The sequence below is a fragment of the Protopterus annectens genome, chromosome 8.part0 (genome assembly GCF_019279795.1).
Source record: "Protopterus annectens isolate FY-2018-M chromosome 8.part0, PAN1.0, whole genome shotgun sequence".
Lineage (NCBI taxonomy): Eukaryota > Metazoa > Chordata > Ceratodontiformes > Protopteridae > Protopterus > Protopterus annectens.
In genome coordinates, this window is record NC_056741.1 from 368,049,937 (window position 1) to 368,070,387 (window position 20,451).

General features: G+C 36.4%; 1 long non-coding RNA gene across 1 annotated transcript in view; it reads right to left on the reverse strand.

Annotated features, from left to right (window-relative positions):
• Positions 1-20,451, reverse strand: part of LOC122808025 — a 109,779-nt gene that overhangs the window by 81,648 nt on the left and 7,680 nt on the right. The window contains exon 2 of the long non-coding RNA XR_006365763.1: positions 19,983-20,017. This is a non-coding gene — a long non-coding RNA (uncharacterized LOC122808025). The remainder of the gene's footprint in view (positions 1-19,982; positions 20,018-20,451) is intronic.

Sequence of the window (20,451 nt, forward strand, 5' to 3'; positions counted from 1 at the left end):
CCTAATAAAGGGCGAATTTTTTTACTCCATTCGCTTATCACATATTTGGTTACATTATTCAACATATATATAGGATACCCCCTAGATTTGAGCATATTACATATGTATTCGATTTCTTTTACCATATCTTCATGTTCAGATGTCATATGGGCCGCCCGTATACATTGACTTTTGAATATGTTTTTCATCATTTTTCTAGGGTGACAGCTGCTGTATTCTAAATAACTGTTAGAAAAAGTCTTTTTCTAAATATATTAGACTTAAAGCCTGTATTAGTCTTTGAAATGTAAGTATCCAAATATGCAATACCATTGCTGTTGCATGTGTAGGTGAATTTTAGAAATGTGCTGGAGGTGCTTAAAAATTCAATAAATAGTGTTACACTATCCATGTCACCTCCCATAACACAAAAATATTGTCCAAATATCTGGAATAGTATAATATATTCTTGTAGAAACCACTGTTGAACAATTTAGTAGTTTCCCATTTCAGCATAACCAGATTAGCGTAGATGGAGGCACAAGCTGCCCCCATAGCTACATCTCTGGTTTGTTTAAAATATTCCCCTTTGAACTGAATATAATTGTGTTCCAAAACTAGTGAATTGAGTTCCATTATAAGGTTGATCCTATCCCATTCCAAATCTGAAAATTTTATTAAACTATTACAGAAGTCGTCAAGTCCCTGTTCTTTTGGTATACAGGAGAATAAATCAATGACATCAATAGTCATAAACGTCATATTATCCTTCCTTGTATTAATGGCTATGTTACTAAGAAAGGACCACAAATCTTTGACTAAATGTGTTAATTTATTATACATTGGTTTAAGCCATCTGTCGATAACAACTCCCAGGGGGTACATTTTAGAATTTCTACCTGATACAATGGGATGGAGGAGTGGTTGTTTAACATTTTTATGAATCTTTGGTATTCCAACTATTTTTGCCAATATAGGATTTTCAACTTTCATATAGTTATATATATATCCAAAGTAATACGACTGACTAGTAAAAGGTCTTCCAGACATAGGTCAATTCATTTATATCCTATGTTTATCTCATTACTGGATATAGTTTCATAATTTCCAGATTCATATAATATTTTGTACATTTTGTTAACGTAATCCAATGTATTGTACAAAACTACCCCTCCCTCCTTGTCTGGTTTCATAACTCATATGTCCGAGTCATGTATCAGTTCACTTAATACTTGTCTTTCCCCCATAGTCAAGTGGTCATATTCCCAATGTTTATTCAAAATTCTGTTTATTTTATAAATCTCATTTGTCACTGATTTTTCAAAAATAGAAACATTGGGGTGAGATGGGGGTATATATGTACTATTTTTCTTTATTTCTCCACATTCTTGAATCTGTACATTGTTTTTGAACAATAATGCTAGATTCAATTTACGTGTGTACAACTTAATTTCTATTATAGTATCTACCAAACTGAATCTAGGTCTAGGTATATATTTCATACCCTTTGCTAATAAGGTAAAAATGTTCTTGTCTTAAATCTGTATTGGTGTAATTATAAATGCTGAAACTCCTATAACTTTTTACTATCTCATCCATTGATTCAATTTGTTCTTCACATGGTGAACGCTCTAATGTTCTGCCCTCATTTTCTCTCCCCCATGATAATCTACTTGATGTGTCTGATCCCATTGTTGTCTCTGTTTTCTCCCTTTCCAATTTCTCTTCGACTCTAAATTTGTTCCATAATTATTCTCTCTGTAAAAATGTTTTTCCCTGTAGAAATTTTCTTTTCGTATCTTTCATTATTTCCATTGTTTCTATTGTATTTAGAAACTCCTTGGTTCCCCTGTTGTCACCTTTCTTTCCGTATATATACCTGCTTATTAATGTATTGATTCACATCTCTCTGTATTTTTCTACTTTTTTTAGTATAAATAGATTGTGCCTTATTGTCGGCATAAAAATATTGCTTTTTGTAAAGCTTTTTCCATTGGGGAAATAATAAATCATTAACAATGATGTTGTTCAAATTCTCAACTTCAGCCACTAATTTACACAATTTCTCATCATTTTCTTGATAAGAAGACTCATAAATTCTAAACCAAATTTATCAAATAGTGTATTGAAATTATTCTGTGTATTTTCATCCATTTGTATTCCCATAGGGACTTTGAAAAAGCTCAGTCCCACAGGCACAATTTTTAATGCTATACATTTACTTAAATATGCATTGTCAATTTTTATTCCCTTAATCGCTGTCAGATTTTTACCTAAACTATAAATAAAATCTTTTAAAGTTTCTTGAATACCAGTATTCCTTGAACTAGCTCATGGCTCAGTTTGATTTTCATTGTTAAAATCAAAATCTTTTGCCAAAAAATAGTCCAATTGATGAACATCACTTTCAATTCTTTTTCCAGAAGTCCTATTGCCCAAAGGGCTAGAACTACAAATGACAGTACCTTTAGGGATGGCTGGCAACCTGTTAACAGCTGTTGAGTAAGTTTTGGTGTTCATAGGGCGTTTGGGTCTCGCACCCATTCGTTCACTTTCTTCGTTCATTTTGAACAAAGAAAAATCAAAAGTATATTCTTTATCCGAATTGTGGCTCCTATTTGTTGCCTCCTCTCTGCTGTTCACGTCCTCCGTAACCCTATCGTTGGTTCAGTTATGACCTGTGCCCTGACCATTAGGTATTTCCAACGCCATAAAGTTCCATTCGTGAATAGTGGATTGAAATGACTTCAATGAAATTAACTTTGCACTGTCCACTTGAGCATATAATTCTCTCAATCTGATAATTCCATCTTTTAAAATATGGACGTCCGACTGAAGTTGCAACATTTCTTCTCGGTCTACAAATCCATTCAGTGTCTCATTTATTACATCCATACCAAATACAATGACCCACAAGTTCAGCAAACAGCTACCAGCTACCAACAACTGAAATAATGGAATTGTAAGCTGGAAACCACGTCATGATGCACAATAAATGAGATCCGAAGTAAACATATAATACGTTCTTTAATAGACCATCAATAAAAGTAAAAAATAGACATTTAGTGCTTTCATCCACACTTTAAATTTTTAAAGTGATATTACATTAAAACATATGTAAAATTCATAATTTTACTAATAATTTTACTAATTAGTAAAATTATTAGTAAAATTACGAATTTTACATATTTATTATTAATCATGTTTATTATATGGTTTTTTTTATATAGAGTTATGGATTTGGTGAATTGTTTTACGTTAGATGATTACTATATACTGTTTTACGTAACAGGAATTTTTTAATGTAATATCACTTTAAAAATTTAAAATGGGCTAATTGTTGGCGCCAAAAAGTTTTTAAGCAACCGTTAAATCTGTTTGTTAGACATTCTGATGAAGTCCACCTTAGTGTGGATGAAAGCGCTAAATGTCTAATTTTTACTTTTATTGATGGTCTATTAAAGAACGTATTATACGTTTACTTCGGATCTCATTTATTATGTATCCTGACGTGGTTTCCAGCTTACAATTCCATTATTTCAGTTGCTGGTAGCTGGTAGCTGTTTGCTGAACTTGTTGGTCATTGCTTTTGGTATGGATGTAACTAATGAGACACTGAATGGATTTGTAGACCGAGAAGAAATGTTGCGACTTCAGTCGGAAGTCCATATTTTAAAAGATGAAATTATCAGATTAAGAGAATTATATGCTCAAGAGGACAGTGCAAAGTTAATTTCATTGAAGTCATTTCAATCCACTATTCCCGAATGGAACTTTATGGCATTGGAAATACCTAATGGCCAGGGCACAGGTCATAATCAAACCAACAATAGGGTTACGGAGGTTGTGAATAGCAGAGAGGAGGCAACAAATAGGAGCCACAATTCAGATAAAGAATATACTTTTGATTTTTCTTTGTTCAAAATGAACGGGTGCGAGACCCAAACACCCTATGAACACCAAAACTTACTCAACAGCTGTTAACAGGAAGCCAGCCATCCCTAAAGGTACTGTCATTTGTAGTTCTAGCCCTTTGGGCAATAGGACTTCTGGAAATAGAAGTGAAAGTGATGTTCATCAGTTGGACTATTTTTTGGCAAAAGATTTTGATTTTAACAATGAAAATCAAACTGAGCCACAAGCTAGTTCAAGGAATACTGGTATTCAATGAACTTTAAAAGATTTTATTTATAGTTTGTTAAAAATCTAACAGTGATTAAGGGAATAAAAATTGACAATGCATATTTAAGTAAATGTATAGCATTAAAAATTGTGCCTATGGGACTGAGCTTTTTCAAAGTCCCTATGGGAATACAAATGGATGAAAATACACAAAATGATTTCAATACACTAATTGATAAATTTGGTTTAGAATTTATGAGTCTTCTTATCAAGAAAAATGATGAGAAATTGTGTAAATTAGTGGCTGAAGTTGAGAATTTGAACAACATCATTGTTAATGATTTATTATTTCCCCGATGGAAAAAGCTTTACGAAAAGCAATATTTGTATGCCGACAATAAGGCACAATCTATTTATACTAAAAAAAGTATAAAAATAGAGAGAGATCTGAATTGATACAATAATAAGCAGGTATATATGTGGAAAGAGAGGTGACAACAGAGGAACCAAGGAGTTTCTAAATACAATAGAAACAATGGAAATAATGAAAGATACGAAAAAAAATTTTTACAGGGAGAAAAATTATGGAACAAATATAGAGTTGAAGAGAAATTGGAAAGGGAGAAAACAGAGACAACAATGGGATCAGACACATCAAGTAGATTATTATGGCGGAGAGAGAATGAGGGCAGAACATTAGAGAGTTCACCATGTGAAGAACAAATTGAATCAATGGATGAGATAGTAAAAAGTTATAGGAGTTTCAACATTTATAATTACACCAGTACAGATTTAAGACAAGAACATTTTACCTTATTAGCAAAGGGTATGAAATATATACCTAGACCTAGATTCAATTTGGTAGATACTATAATAGAAATTAAGTTGTACACATGTAAATTAAATCTAGCATTATTGTTCAAAAACAATGTACAGATTCAAGAATGTGGAGAAATAAAGAAAAATAGTACATATATACCCCCATCTCACCCCAATGTTGCTATTTTTGAAAAATCAGTGACAAATGAGATTTATAAAATAAACAGAATTTTGAACAAACATTGGGAATATGACCACTTGACTATGGGGGAAAGACAAGTATTAAGTGAACTGATACATGACTCGGACATACAAGTTATGAAACCAGACAGGGAGGGGGAGTTTTGTACAATACATTGGATTACATTAACGAAATGTACAAAATATTACATGAATCTGGAAATTATGAAACTATATCCAGTAATGAGATAAACATAGGATATAAAAGAATTGACCTATGTCTGGAAGACTTTTTACTAGACAGTCGTATTACTTTGGATAGATATAACTATATGAAAGTTGAACATCCTATATTGGCAAAAATAGTTGGAATACCGAAGATTCATAAACATGTTAAACAACCACCCTTTCGTCCCATTGTATCAGGTAGAAATTCTAAAATTTACCCCCTGGGAGTTGTTATCAACAGATGGCTTAAACCAATTTATAATAAATTAATACATTTAGTCAAAGATTTGTGGTCCTTTCTTAGTAACATAACCATTAATACAAGGAAGGAAAATATGACATTTATGACTATTGATGTCATTGATTTATTCTCCTGTATACCAAAAGAACAGGGACTTGACGACTTCTGTAATAGTTTAATAATGTTTTCAGATTTGGAATGGGATAGGATCAACCTTATAATGGAACTCATGTCACTAGTTTTGGAACACAATTATATTCAGTTCGAAGGGGAATATTTTAAACAAACCAGAGGTGTAGCTATGGGGGTAGCTTGTGCCCCATCTACGCTAAGCTGGTTATGCTGGAATGGGAAACTACTAAATTGTTCAACAGTGGTTTCTACAAGAATATATTATACTATTCCAGATATTTGGACAATATTTTTGTGTTATGGGAAGGTGACATGGATAGTGTAACACCATTTATTGAATTTATAAACACCTCCAGCACATTTCTAAAATTCACCTATACATGCAACAGCAATGGTATTGCATATTTGGATACTTACATTTCAAAGACTAATACAGGCTTTAAGTCTAATATATTTAGAAAAAAGACTTTTTTCTAATAGTTATTTAGAATACAACAGCTGTCACCCTAGAAAAATGATGAAAAATATATTCAAAGGTCAATGTATACGGGCAGCCCGTATGACATCTGAACATGAAGATATGGTAAAAGAAATTGAATACATATGTAATATGTTCAAATCTAGGGGGTATCCTATATATATGTTGAATAATGTAACCAAATATGTGATAAGCGAATGGGGTAAAGCATTTCCCCCTTTATTAGGAAAATAACTGGTTAACAAACGAGATATAATTGATAACAAAAGTATGGTACAATATAATCGAGCATGTGTATTAGAATATTCTTCCCACGTAGAGAGTATTAAAAATATATAGAGAAAAATTGGAATATTTTGGTGGTAGAAGAAGAAATGAAGGAAATCTTAGATGATTCCCCGATATTTGTTTATAAAATGGCCCCTAATTTAAAAAAGAAACTTGAAATCAGACCATTGATAAGATCTAAGAAAGATTCAAAAAAATATATCAAGAAGCGTGGATGTTGTAAGCAATGTCATGCTATATTAGAAACAGAAAGTATAGTGCTGGATAATATAATGAGAACTGTTATTAAATTTAAACAAGGTAATTGTAACACCAGGAATATAATCTATTTAGCCAAATGTTCATTACATACTAGTTATTATATAGGAAAGACAGAACATCACTTTAAAAAAAGAATATATGATCATATGTATAGTATAAGGACTAAGGACATGAACAATGCATTATGCAGACATATAGCTGATAGAGGGGAAGCGCACACTTTTAAGTTTGGTATTACTGATCAATTATTAGTAAACCCACAGGGTGGGAATACTAAAGCTTTACTAAGTAAAAAGGAAATATTTTGGCAAATATTCACTGATGCAGCTAGGGCACCAGGATTAAATGAACACATTAGTATAAAACCTATCTTGTTATTACATTGATTGAATTTATGAAGTATAGGAAGTGTTATTAAGACATATATGTAATAGTTAAAAAAGTGTAGGTTCACCTAGCAATATGATTATATGAGATGCAATGACCCTTAGATTCCATTAAAAATTTATGTACACTTATATTTTTGTTAAAACTTATGTCAATTTATGTATATTTATACTTTTGTTAATAATTCATATATACTTACACTTAACATACATTTAATCGACCTCAGCCATGTAGTTTTATTACAGTCAAAATTTATTAGTAAAATTATGAATCTTACATATTTATTATTAATCATGTTTATTATATGGTAATTTTTTTTATATAGAGTTATGGATGTGGTGAATTTTTTATGATTAGATGATTACTATGAACTGTTTTACGTAACAGGAATGTTTTAATGTAATATCACTTTAAAAATTTAAAATGGGCCGATTGTTGGCGCCAAAAAGTTTTTAAGTAACTGTTAGAACTGTTTGTTAGACATTCTGATGAAGTCCACCTTAGTGTGGATGAAAGCACTAAATGTCTATTTTTTACTTTTATTGATGGTCTATTAAAGAATGTATTATACGTTTACTTCAGATCTCATTTATTATGCATCCTGACGTGGTTTCCAGCTTACAATTTCATTATTTCAGTTGTTGGTAGCTGGTAGCTGTTTGCTGAACTTGTTGGACCTTGACAAAACCAAGTTTATTAACAAATCTGACAGCCTGTTTGTCTCTTACCACTCAAAAGCTCTGGGTAAGTCAGTATTCAGGCAAAATATTTCCAACTGAATTTCTAAAGTCATTTCCTTTTGTTATTTGTTGAATGGTAAGACCCTTGCTTCCTCTGAGAAGGCCATTCCTCCTAGGGGACATTCTTTAAAGGTTTAGACATTGGCTGCATACTGAAGGCAGCTACACAGTCCTCTGTCCATACTTTCACTAAACACTACAAGCTTGACACCATCTCTAAATCCAGCATGGATTATTGAAAAAGCATCAGCTAATCCTCCTTCAACCTCTCCCAAGCTTGGTTTGGCATTCTCCCTTATGTTATGAATACTGCAGCAGAAGGAGATAGAATACTTGTGTGAAATCTTACCATAACCATAGATGTCCTTCTCTTCTATATGCTGCAGTATTGCTTTCCCCAGCCTGCCTTTCCCCTGATGCTTGCCTAGTTTCCTGTTGATATGCTTCTCAACTAGAATCTCTGGCTGATGCTGAGTGGCATACAGTTCTGGGGTAGGTGCGTGCTGATGTCTACTTTATATCCAATTTCTCTTTATGGCTAATGTACATGTTGTGTGGTGCAGCATAGCATGTACCTCACTGTAGCATTAAGGCTTTGTGATACTGGCTGCACACATGAGTCAGCAGGAGGTGGACTCCCTTATTTTATGAATACTGCAGCATATAGAAGAGAAGGACATCTATGGTTATGGCAAGATTTTATACAACTATTCTTTCCTCACTTGTCTGCTGTCTTTTTAAGTTACATGCAACGTAAATTCAAGAATCAGTATACAATGCATCCTGCTCTATGCATGGCAGCTCATGCTTACAGTATGTCTGCATTGTCCATGTTTTACACCTTAAGCACAATAACCAAAAACACAACATTACATTACACTTGTCAATCCATTTCTGACTCACACTGCTTTCTTTTTCTACATTATCAATAAAAAAATAATGCTATACAGAAGCGAGATAAAGAGAGTGCATGTGGGTGTTTGTCTGTGGTCTGTGATGTGTGTGTGTGTGTGTGTGTGTGTGTGTGTGTGTGTGTGTGTGTGTGTGTGTGTGTGTGTGTGTGTGTAAGTGTGTCTGGGTTATTAGGGAGTTCTAAACATGATTTGTTTTTTTAAATTGTTCAGGCACATTTTTTTTAACTATTTGTAAACAGTGACTACATAAAAAATGTTAATTTAATTTATCTTCCATAATTAAGTGACCTTCACATAAATAGAGTAACATGATTCACTTTAATAATACATGAGGTAAACGAGAATGACATTTTTAAGTTTCTATGTTTCTTCCAAAGAGAACACAAATCATGCATTTTGTTCTATAGTAAACCTCCAGGCACTGGACCTGACCCAGTTTGATTTTGTTAAGGACAGCTCATACCTACTCAACCTGGTGGACTTCTTTGAGAAGGTAACCAAAGCAGTGGATGAGGAAAAAATGGTTTGCACTGCCTACCTTGACTTGCCAAGGCATTTGACACAATACTCCACTCAGGCATTGTTGATAAACTCAAGAGGTTAGGTACAAATTTGTATGTCACCTGTTGGATAGACAGCTGGCTCACAGACAGGACCCAGGAAGTTAGAATTGGGGAGTCCACCTCTGCAAAGAGGCCAGAACAAACTGAGTCCCTCAGGGATCAGTCCTTAGACCACTCTGTTTTGGCATTTACTTCTCTGAAGTCAAGGTCAATGCCAGTGGTCTCTGGTTGACAAAATTTGTAGGTGATTGCAAATTAGCACTGACAAATTGTTAGAAAAATATGTAATAGTAATATGCATGCTTAGTGCATTTAGTGCATTCGAGATTTAAAAGGGTTAATACATTTATTCTGTTCACACTGCATGAATATGCACAGCCATTAGAAACTTAACAAGAAGCATTCTATTCTCTGCTAATGTCAGCAAATAACAAAAGAAGTAATTCATTTTTGCTAATGTCATGAAAATTAACAAAGGGATATTGATTTCTGCTTATGCCATGAGAAAACATGGAGCTGTTAGAAGCTATTGATAAAGAAAGCAATAGATGCTTGAAAGTCTAAACCATAGTCAGCATTACTTGTACCAAAGCTAGAAATGTACCTTGAATCTAGGTAAAATGTAACACATGTATTACAACAGAACAATAGAAGAATTGAAATGCTGAAATGGACTGACATAAACCCAAGGCCAGGTTGTATTTCTCAAAATATTTTTGCAGAATGACAGATATTTTAACTTGGTCAGCAATAAGTCTAACAATATTTTCTGTAGAACATACAGAAAGCTGTGTCTAACTATGTCAGCAATAGAATGTAACATTTTCTATGTGACAGGAAGAGAACAGTATAAGTATAACCTACTAGTCATTAATCATTTAGACAAACCCTGTGCAATACATCCTTTGATCCTTGCTGCAAGTAATAAAGGGTGCCTTGCTTGAACCTAACGTGAATTGGTCTTTGAAGTTTTTTCCTTTGACAGATTGGTCCTTCGGACCGGAACCCTCTCTTCACCTCGGATCAGATGGGCCAGGTGGTTGAAACCGTACGGGGAAGAAACCAAATCAGTTCTTCTTATCTGAAAAGTCCTCCAACTGAATTGCCATTCAAAAGAGGCCAGCCACTTTCTGATCTGTGACTGAAGGACGGGTCTCCGTGAATTGGTGATCAATCATGTGGGCTCAGGTAAGGTGAATCTACTTTTTTCTGTTTTCTGTTTTAAATCAGGGACCAGATGTGTATTGTTTTTGTTAGACTGTATTTTTCTTACAAGTCAGGGACAAAAAAGATTACTGTCTTGTCATAGATCAGGAGAAACAGAATAAGTAGGCAGTCATTCTGAAGGGACTATAACAAAATCCGTGGTACCACATTAAAAATAAGAGAAGTTACGTAACAATCAAAGGGTAGAACAAAATTGGTGATAATTGCACAAAAAGACCCCAAAATCTGCCGTTAACATGCAGTTGCAGAGCGCCGACAATATTAAAATATTATTCAAAATGGGTTAATAAGTATGCATTTGACAGAAAATTAGAAAAATCCTCACTTATCAAACTTATCAAACAGCTCAAAACCGATTCCAAAGGTCGGGTAAAAAAGCAACGTAAATTAGGAATCCCTCAGGCACACAGGTGGATTGAGGAAGTAAACCGCAGGGAACAAAAGAACAAGAATTCAAAAGCAATGTTTTTAGATAAGGAGGATAATAACTTAATAATAGCATCAGCACCTCCGCCTCCCTTACCGGAATATGAAGCAAGTGAACAAGTTAATCCACCCCCATGATATCCTGTAGTGACTTAAGAAAAAGGCATTATGAAAATAAAACCGTATATTAGAGATCCCATTGAGACTAGGTCTCGAACAAAGGCAGGTAACTCAAATGAAGACATTGAGTTATGGCAAATGGTTAAGAATTCATGATCTATAAGTGAAGGAGAAGAAATATGTCCACTTATAGAAGTACCCAACCCTCAGGCAGGTCAAGACAATCAGGACCCAACTATTTTAGTGTATAGAACTTGGACTCCGGAAGACATCCGGAAAGCCACTGAGGGAATTCCCCATCCAAATGTTAATTTTAGAAAATTCTCTGAAGATTTACAAGGAATGAGGCTGAGTTATAACTTAAACGGAGAAGAGGTAGAAAAGGTAGTTTGACAAATTGTAGGGCCAGATTGGTATATGATTAGTGGGAATTGGAATCCCGTGATGCTGCACAAAGACCCCTCCCACATAGCAGCACAGAATTAGACACCAGAGTAAAAGGTCTGACAGACCGCATCTCTGAAAAATGGAAACCTAGGGCAGACTGGACTTGCATTAATCAATGCATCCAACAAGAAGGTGAAACAATTGACTGGTATTATGCCAGATTATTAGAGTGTTTTAATAACCACTGTGGAATGTAGGTTCATACAGATCAAACACAAGATTCCCCATATGAACAGCAGTTAAAGAATGCATTTTAAAGGGCAGTATTGCTCCTATAAGCAGTTTTATTACAAAACACATGGTAGATCATCGTACAAGCAGGTTACAGTCATTGCTTGAATATGCCAGGCATGCCGAAAGGCATTTTAATAGCAAAAAGAAAAAGAAAGCTCAAATATTTTCTGTAGAAGATGGAGCAGAAGTTTATGTAGTACAGTCCAGGAAAAGGGGCAAGAAAAATGCACAGGGAAACAAACAATCTGATCAACGATTAGAGGACTTTGAAGGGCGAAAGAAAAGGGGAGAATGGTTTAAATGCGGTAAAAAGGGACATTTGGCAAGGGATTGCAAAGAAAAATAAGAAGGCAACAACGGAAGACAAGGAGGGTGAGGACTGACTATATGGCAGTCAGGAATCACTAGAAGGGGCTAGGGAAGGGACAGATGAGAATGTGATAGAGGGAGTAGAGGAAGTGCAGGAAGTTAGTGACAATGAAGAAGATGAAATATTAGACCTAGCTTTATTGAGCTTGGAGCTCTATTTAGCAGACACGAAACCAGAAGTTACACTTTTGGTAGAAGGGAGGGAAGTCAAATTCTTGTGTGACTCAGGGGCATCACGAACCCTGATACATTCCTCCAAACTGCCAGAAAACACAGAGTCACCTGATTACATACTGGTTAAAGCAGCTAATGGACAGCTGTATCGGGAGCCACTCTCCCGTGACATTGCAATAACTGATCCAGTTTCAGGATTGACACAAAAAAGCAAAATTGTTGTTTCTGCAAAATGCCCAGTAATCCTCTTGGACAGAGACCTCATGCAGCTATTTGTTATAGCAGTAGTCCCAACCATGCAGGGTATGGAAGCACAGCAACAAATTGATACCTTTGCGGTGCAATCAGAGGGTGAAATGTTTTATTGGTACAGCCAGGACTTGGTTACAACTGGTCCAGGGACTGTAACCGAAGAGTTAATGAATGTAGCCATCAGCAAGTTTCCCTCCCTTGACATTGATAAGCAGCAACTATTGCACTGTACCCTGCATTATTAGGAGAAAAAGTCACGAAATGGGAAAAACAAACAGAACTAGAACTATCAGAACAGGGAATACAAATACAGAAGTTGAATTGGATAACTCAGACCAACCCAGCTGTGCACTTACAGTCTGGTGAGGACAGCTGATGGACACTCCTGTTAAAGGAGGAAGAAAATGCCTTACAAAATATACCAGAGACTCTCTGGTCAACAGGAAAGTCAGATGTAGGACTTACTCGTACAGCGGGACCAGTTACTATCACGCCAAAGTCAGCATTCAGACCACAAAAAAGACAGTATCCCTTAAGAAAAGATGCAGAGGCAGAGATAAAGCCTATTATAGCATCCTTACTTAAAGGAGGGATACTAGTAGAATCTCCCGATTCACCATGTAACACACCCTTATTTCCAGTCAAAAAAGCAAATGGAGAATGGTGTATGTCCAAAATTTACAAGCTGTAAATGATGCAGTAATACCAAGGGCACCCATGGTGCCAGATCCACACACCCTGTTGAATTATTTAAAACCTCAACAGAAGTATTTTTCTGTGGTAGACATCAGCAATGCGTTCTTTTCAATACCAATACACCCTGACAGCCAGTATTGGTTTGCATTTACATTTCAGGGGAAAAGGTATACATATACACGACTACCACAGGGATATTGTGAAAGTCCAACAATATTCTCACAAGAAATGGCAAGCAACTTGACGGGATTCACCCCACCAAGAGGCAGTCAAATGTTACTTTATGTTGATAACATCTTGCTGGCTGCCCCCACCCTGCAGGATTGTAGAGAAGATACCATAGCACTTCTACGATTTTTAGCCACTGAAGGACATAAGGTAAATAAAAGTAAACTGCAGCTTTGGGAAAAACAAGTCAAATACCTAGGATATGTAATATCCAAGGAAGGCAGAACACTAGATGAGGACAGAAAGGGAGCAATTTTGCAAGCACCAAAACCCACTACCAAGAAGGAAATTATGTCCTTCCTGGGTACATCTAATTTTTGCCGGAGCTGGATTCCAAACTATGCTTTGGAATCTGCACTTCTGACTGACCTTATATATAAGAAGCCTATGGCAGTGCAGGATTTATTACAATGGACACCAGAATCAGAATCTGCTTTCTGCAAACTAAAGCAGTTAATAGCATCCTCATTAGTTCTGGAATTACCAAACTACCATAAACGTTTTTTTTCCAAACTGTAGATTGTAAGCAGGGTTACATAACATCAGTATTAACACAGCAGCATGGGGATAAGCAATGCCCCATTGCTTACTATTCATCACAACTAGACCCAGTGGCATGATCCTTACCCACTGTGTACAAGCAGTAGTTGCAGCTGCAATGGCAGTACAGGCTTCGGCCTCAGTAGTCTTATTCCACCCTCTCACTTTGAGAGTGCCTCATGCAGTCACGATTATTTTACTACAAGAAAAGGTGGCATATCTTTCCCCTGCTAGGCATCTTTCCTGTATGACTATATTGTTGAGCCAACCCCATATGACAATTGAACGATGCACAACTTTGAACCCTCTACTCTGCTCCCGACCCCTGCAGATGGCACACCGCACCACTGCCTGCAGGTAATTGAGCAAAAGACACTACCTAGAAAAGATTTCATGGATGTCCCCTTGGATGATGCCGAGGTGACATACTACGTGGATGGCTCATGCAAAAGGGGTCCTGCAGGACAGAACCTAGTAGGATATGCAGTAGTTTCTGATACTGAAATTATAGAAGCAAAACCTTTACCACACAACTTATCTGCACAGGCAGCAAAATTGATTGCCTTGACACGGGCATGTACCTTAGCAAAGGGTAAATGTGTAAACATTTTTACTGACAGCCAGTACGCTTTTTCTACTGTATGTACATGTTTTTGCGCAACAGTGGAAAAACCGGGTAATGATAACATCTACTGGCAAACCTATCAATCATGCACAGTTTATTTTAGATCTTTTAGGATCTATTCAGTTACCTCAGAAAGTAGCCATTTGTAAATGCACAGCTCACACCAAGCAACAAGATAGGATTTCAAAAGGTAATGTGTGAGCTGATACAGCTGCAAAACAAGCAGCCACAGAAGTATTTCTTTTAAATGAGGAATTACAACCCTCTGAGATTTTAGACTTAGAAATGTTAAAAACAATGCAGACACTCACTACGCAAGCTGAAAAACAACGATGGGTAAAATGAGGAGCAATTCTCAAAAAGGGGCTGTACATCTCTAGAGAAGGGAAACTGATACTACCATCTAATTTGTTTAGATATGCAGCTTTGTTGAGCCATGGGCAGTGCCATGTCTCAACAGGGGGGATGGTACAGCTGGAGAACCAGGTGTTCACAATGTATGGATTTACAAACTACTCTAAAAAATTTTGTTTGACGTGTCAGACTTGTAACAAACATCATGCACAAGGGGCGTTAAAGCCCAAGCAAGGGAGTTTCCCTACACCACCATATCCATTTCACACTATCTGTATGGACTTCATAGAATTGAATAAATGTGAAAATAAGAAGTATTGTCTTGTCATTGTAGATATGTTTTCCAGATGGGTGGAAGCCTTTCCAACCAAAAATCCAGATGCAGCCACAGTGGCAAAAGTACTTGTCAAAGAAATCATCCCTAGATTCGGCATTCTAGAAAGGATCTACAGTGACAATGGTACACACTTTGTAAACCAAACCATACAGCAGTTAAGTAAGCATTTTGGTATTTCTTTAAAAAATCATTGTGCATACCATCCACAATCTGCAGGATTAGTTGAAAGGCATAATGGTATATTGAAAAACAAATTGAGAAAATTGATAGCTGAGACAGGGAAAAATTGGATATACTGTTTACCCCTGGCACTGTTGAGCATGAAAACTGTCCCTACAGCAAAAGGATTGACTCCTTTTGAAAAGTTATTTGGAAGGGCTTACTATATACCCCAGTGGAAAGTTCTCATGTCATCAGACCAGGAAGCTGATTTTACAATAGCTGAATATATGAAGAATGTCATGAATTCTAAACATCTGTTGCAGTCAAATTCTGTTTCAGATAGAAAGCAAACCGAGACATCAGAAGTGGCATTGACACCTGGGGACTGGGTGTGGATAAAAGTTGTCAAGAAGAAGAATTGGTCATTGCCAAGGTGGGAAGGTCCCTACCAGGTGCTTCTTTCGACACCCACTGCAGTCAAGATAGCAGAGCGAGCTTCGTGGATCCACCTGACGCACTGCAAACTAGTTAAGAACTTTGAACTGGACAAAAATCTTACCTCTCCATCTGGGCCCTCAGCACAAAGTCTGGCTACAAAGGGGCGTCAGATCAATAGGACTGATCCGTCTCAACCCCAGTGAAGAAACCATTGGTGCTGGAGGTCCTATTAGGGCAGAGAGTAAGAACACGTGTCTGAAATAAAGATGACAGAATCCAGTAAGATCCAAATGTACCTATTCAGAAGAGTCAGAGAAAACAGGAATGCAGAACAACCGTTTTCTCAGAAGTATTGCATAACCATCCTGTTGACTGTACTAGTGACAATAATCTTTTTGTTGTGGCCATTCCTTTTCTCAGCCACACAAACTGAACTGAACAAGCATGCAGAGTTGTATGCAGAGTGGCACCCTAACTTCAACACTTACCAGGCAATCAAATATGTGTATGCTGAGAACTTCAATGTTTCGAATTGCTGGATTTGCACAGCTTTGCCAACAGCATACAGGGGGTTATTGTTAACTTCAGTCCCACTAGGAGCGAACAAGACCTGGAAAAACTTAGTCTATGATACATCAGACGTCACATCATGAGATAAAGTAGCATTGCACTAGTCTGTTAGACAGAAGGGGACTGTGTGTTTTTACAAAAATGATACAGTTCAGGTGGGTTGGAGCAATTGCAATGTGACTGTTTGTTATAGATGCTACAATAACACTGATAACACAGGGTCCTATTGCAACATGAGCTATGATTCATTTGTTGAACTGATGCATAGGACAACTGATGAAGTAAAACATAATGCTGACCTTTATAATCAACTGTCAATGATAGACAAAAAAAGTTTCATCCAGAGCCAGGACATAGTAAAGTTACTACCAAAGTAGGAGACTGTTATTTTGTATGTGGTAGGAAAGCATACAAGTGGTTACCTGAGAATTGGTCTGGCAGTTGTTATTTGGGGTACCTGGTTCGGGCCATATGACACACAGCAGTTTTACCTCAAGGGAAAATTCGGAATGTTAGACGAGAAATCAAGAAGCCTATCAATCCAGTGGGGCAAATTAATGCAGGCTGGAAAAATCATCATGCTGTGGGCTTAGGGAAAAATGGACTGTCACATACAGACATGAGTGATACTGTTATCTCGTGGGCAGGTGTATTGCCAGCATATGGAGCAACAAAATCAATCTGGGAACTGAGAAAATTGTCTAAACTTCTTGAAATAATGAGCAATGCAACCTTTTCTGCCCTAGAATTGGTGACTGATGAACTGACTGCCATGAGAACTGTAGTGCTTCAAAACCGCATGGCTCTCAACTTCACCCTAATGGCGAGCGGAGGTACATGTGCTTTGATCCAGGAGGAGTGCTGTTCATATATTCCTGACCATAAACACGAGATAGACAATCATCTTGAGGTAATTCAGCAGGTGTCAGCTTTGACCAAACCACGACCAAATCCACTGATGGACTTTTTCCAGAGATTGTTTGGGGGGTGAGGCAGTATCCTGATGAACATCCTGATTGCCATCTGTGTAGGAATGATCCTACTGGTGGTATGTGTGTGCTGCTGCATCCCTTGCATGAAAAGACTGATTAAAGACTTTATAGACATGTCAGTTTCAGAAACCTTATACCAAGGTGCTGAACTTGAAGAATTGTTATAATTTTGAAAATGCTTTCATAAGTTTAAACTGAATGACTCTCTTAACTGCAAATCCTGAGTAGGAAGAGGTTAGGGGAAGAAAAACTGTTTATGCTTATCTTGAAAGTAGAATAAAAGTATTAAAAAGGGGGAAATGTTAGAAAAATATGTAATAGTAATATGCATGCTTAGTGCATTTAGTGCATTCAAGATTTAAAAGGGTTAATACATTTATTCTGTTCACACTGCATGAATCTGCACAGCCATTAGAAACTTAACAAGAAGCATTCTCTTTTCTGCTAATGTCAGCAAATAACAAAATAAGTAATTCATTTCTGCTAATGTCATGAAAATTAACAAAGGGATACTGATTTCTGCTTATGCCATGAGAAAACATGCAGTTGCTAGAAGCTATTGATAAAGAAAACAATAAATGCTTGAAAGTTTAAACCGTAGTCAGCATTACTTGTACCAAAGCTAGAAATGTACCTTGAATCTAGGTAAAATGTAACACATGTATTACAACAGAACAATAGAAAAATTGAAATGCTGAAATGGACTGACATAAACCCAAGGCCAGGTTGTTTTTCTCAAAATATTTTTGCAGAATGACAGATATTTTAACTTGGTCAGCAATAAGTCTAACAATATTTTCTGTAGAACATACAGAAAGCTGTGTCTAACTATGTCAGGAATAGAATGTAACATTTTCTATGTGACAGGAAGAGAACTGTATAAGTATAACCTGCTAGTCATTAATCATTTAGACAAACCCTGTGCAATACATGCTTTGTCTCCTTGCTACAAGTAATAAAGGGTGCCTTGCTTGAACCTAACGTGAATTGGTCTTTGAAGTTTTTTCCTTTGACACAAATGTTATCCAGGAGGGCTGACGCAGACAAACAACTGGTGTCAGAACCATGGACTAAAACTAAATGCCAAGAAATGCATAATAGTATCCTTTGGGAAGTCATCCATGCCTGGTAACTATCATATTGACAACATACCCCTTAGAGTTAACCTAGTAGTCAGGGACTTAGGGAAACACATAGATAGTAATCTAGCCTTTGACCATCATGTGTCTACAGTAGTGAGGAAAACATTCTATGTTGTGCAACTTATAAACAAAAGTATGTAATCTAAGTCCAAGGAAGTCATTGTCCCACTATATTCGGCATTCATCAGACCTATCAAGTAAAATTCTCCCCTTCAGTATGTACCTAACCGGGCATATACAACAATTGGAATATCCACAGAGCTTCCTCACTAAAAGAATACAGGGCATAAATAAAGTGTCCTTTGCAGACAGCCTCAAGGCTCTATGCATGTATTCTGTCTCCTACAGGCTATTGATGGTAGGTCTATGCCCGGCATATAGGGCATTGTTAGACCCCACTCTGATGGACTTCCTGCATATCCACAAAACAAACAGCACCAGAATTACCCATTCTATAAATAGCACCTGCTGGAGAAACAGGTATGTATCCCAGAAACTACCCGTCTATGGAACAGGCTCCCCATACATGTGAAGCAGAGTTCTTCCCTAACCCACTTCAAGTGCAACTTGGACTATTGGGAAACAGGAAATTCATCCCTGCTTTGCACCTATATCTCTAATGGACATAGGCCACCTGTAAATGGTTCATCTCCCAGGCCTCTGCCTGTAAATGTTTCATCTCACATACCCCTGCTTACACTTATCAAGGGTATCAGAACTTGTCAGAGATTTGGGATGCATGGCTAGTCTTACAAAGGCCCTTGTGGTTGTTAGCCTAGTAAATGCCTATGAACCTATGAACCTATAAAACATCAATAGGATTTTATGATGAATGAGGCTGATCTCACACTAATGGATTTGGTGGACATCTGTTAAACAAATAGTATCAGTAATACACATTCTGAGGACCTAAACCTCATCGACATAAACAGGACATGTTGGAGGGACAGGAATGTGTCTCAAAGATTACATCTTCTATGGAACAGACTTCCCATCCATGTAAAGCAAAGCTCAGCCCTGACCTTACTAACATGTCACTTGGACCAATGTAGAGGAAATCACAAATTTATTACTAGTTTTGGCACCTATATCCCTAATGGACAGAGGCAGTCTGTGAAAGCTTGATGTGTGCAAGCCTATATCATAAACGTAAATTCCTTGGGGTAGTGACACAAGTCAGCAATATGTTTGTAAATTTAATTTGAGTCTACAATAATGTATTTGTAAAGAAATTAGTTTTACATTTCATAACACAACAGCTTATATGCATTCTTTTAGATTTCCTTTAGAAACACAATCAAACAGATGAATACTTACAAATTGTGGATTATTATCTTGTTTTGAAGCTTCCACTAATGGAAAAATGAAACAGTTTTAAGTTATCTGCAGCAGACAGGTATGCAACAAAGAGATACAAATTCATAAGTTAGCTATACTATTAGAAATATACCTGCACTGTTCTGATATGAAAACAAAAGCTGTCATTCTCACTTCAATCCATGCTAGGTGATTCACACATATAGCCTAATTTTTACATATTTCCCCTTAGCACTCATAGCTTTTAATAGCATCATGAAATTGTTTGGTGCTGGGTTCCTTAATAGACAATATATTAAATAGCATACTGTAAGAGACAAACTGGCATTAATGTTCTTTGTATTGGTTACACTGCAGTATTTTTTTGTTGTCTTGGCTATACTGCAGTTGATATTTTAACCATTGTTCATTGCTTCTTATGATTATATTTACATTTGTAATCATATTTTGGGTATTAGTGAAGTATATC